This window comes from Tupaia chinensis, unplaced genomic scaffold (genome assembly GCF_000334495.1).
Source record: "Tupaia chinensis unplaced genomic scaffold, TupChi_1.0 Scaffold000628_1, whole genome shotgun sequence".
NCBI classification, from domain to species: domain Eukaryota; kingdom Metazoa; phylum Chordata; class Mammalia; order Scandentia; family Tupaiidae; genus Tupaia; species Tupaia belangeri.
In genome coordinates this window covers 3451738-3453670 of record NW_006160148.1, presented here as the reverse complement: position 1 = coordinate 3453670, position 1933 = coordinate 3451738, and the positions used below count along the sequence as shown (strand labels likewise).

Genomic DNA, 1933 nt, shown 5'->3' with positions numbered 1-1933 from the left:
TCTGTCTTTCTGGCGAGCGCACGCACCCTATAGCAAAAAAAAAAACCTCTCTAGAAAAAGAAAAAAATTCAGTCTTATACCTGATTTTCTACTCCCTCCTCCTTCCTCCTCCTCTTCCTCCTCCTCTTCTTCTTCTTCTTTTTCTTCTTCTTCAAGAAAAGGTTTTTGCCCTAGGGCACATGTGCTCTTTGGAGAGAGGCAGTGAAAGGGAGAGTGAGAAATCACCCCCCAGGGCAGATGGCTATGCAGCAACCCCTTCTCCATTCTCCTCCTGGGATTTTGGACACACACATGCCCAGTGTGATTCTCAAGACTGCAGTCAGCATATGGGAGTCCAACATCTTACCCACTACAGCACCTGCTTGTCTCTCTGTTCTCGTAGAAGTAAAGACAGTAGGGCCCTCCAAATTGTACAAGGTTCAGAATTCGTAAAATTGACATGCACTTCTGGATATTCCTCTCACCATTTTAAAGATTTGCGGTCGGGGGCTCCCCATTTAAAGTTTTTGGGGGGGGGGGGGGGGGGCGGCGGTGCTAAATGGTGTAGCAGCAAGGAAAGCCAGTATGGGAAGGCTGTCAGTTCAGATCTGGAGCCTCCCTGGGCACACGTGTGCCATGATCCGGACTGGCTGAGGAGCTGGATATCATGATGTCGAGAGCCTGTTGGGGACAAAGGTAGTTAGCTCCATGGACAGTAGTAATGCACTCCTGGATCCCGCAGGGGACTGCAGTTAGAATCCCCTGCTCTGGGCCAGCACGTGGCCTGTGGCCTGGAGGTTGGACCACCTGGATCTCACATGGTCTACTGCACAGTTCAAGTCCCAGACCCAGTGGCTTATAAAACATACCAGGTGTGTGCATGTCTGTGCCCCAAATCCCAAAAGCAAGGAGAGATGGAGAAGAGATTGCAATGTGGCTATGTTCCATGGGAGAGGGGCGTGCTGTCTGTCTTTCCTCTCTCCTCTCTCTTTCTCCATCTCTCATTGACCCATGGCTGCAAGGGTCCCAGCAGGGGCAATGGTCGGTCCCAAGAAATACACAGGCAACTGCAATAAGAAACCAGGAGATGGAAAAGAAGCAGGCACTGCGGAGGCTGTAATGGGCTCTACTCCCACCCCACTGGAACCTCCTGTCCCCTCCTCCAAGTCTGTCTCTAACTTAATCTCTCAGACAGGGGAGCGGGGGAGCAGATGGTGTGGCAGTTGAGGCCCTGGACTCCCACATGGCTAACCCCTGTTTGAGTCTCTGACCTGGCAACTTGTTTTCTTATTTTCCCTCCCCTCCTCCCCCGACCCCCCCATGAGTGCACGTGCCTTGTAGCAAATTGAAGAATAATGATAATCGGGACCAGCAGATGGCATAATGGTTACATCAGCAGTTCGAGTCCCAACCCAGCGGCTTTAAACTCACACTACGCACTTGTGCATGTGAACCCAAAATCCTGAGAGGAGAATAGAGAAGAAGGGATTGCGGTGTGACCATGTCCCCCAGGGGGTGATTTCTCACTTTTGGTCTCTGTCTTTCTGGAAAGCGCACATGCCCTATAGCAAAAATCTCCCTAGAAAAATAAAACTTAGTAACTTAATGGTTACTGCACTGGACTCCCACGTAATCAACCACAGTTGAGTCCCGGACCCAGCAGTTTAAAACTCACTCTGGCTCTTCCGGTCCCAGGCCACTCGGTGGCCACAGGTTTCGGTGCAGAAATGGCCAAGTTCAAGAACCACACCACACACAACCAGTCCCAAAAATGGTATAGAAATGGCATCAAGAAACCTCGATCACAAAGATATGAATCTCTCAAAGGGGTGGACCCCAAGTTCCTGAGGAACATGCACTTTGCCAAGAAGCACAACAGGAAGGGTCTGAAGAAGAGGCAAGCCAGGGAACCAGCAGTTAGCGTAATGGCTATGTCGCTGGACTCCCACATAGT

General features: G+C 50.8%; 1 pseudogene; it reads left to right on the top strand.

Moving 5' to 3' along the window:
• The first annotated feature begins 1680 nt into the window (after window positions 1-1680).
• LOC106733155 (60S ribosomal protein L29-like) overlaps window positions 1681-1933 on the top strand; it is a 777-nt pseudogene continuing 524 nt past the window's right edge.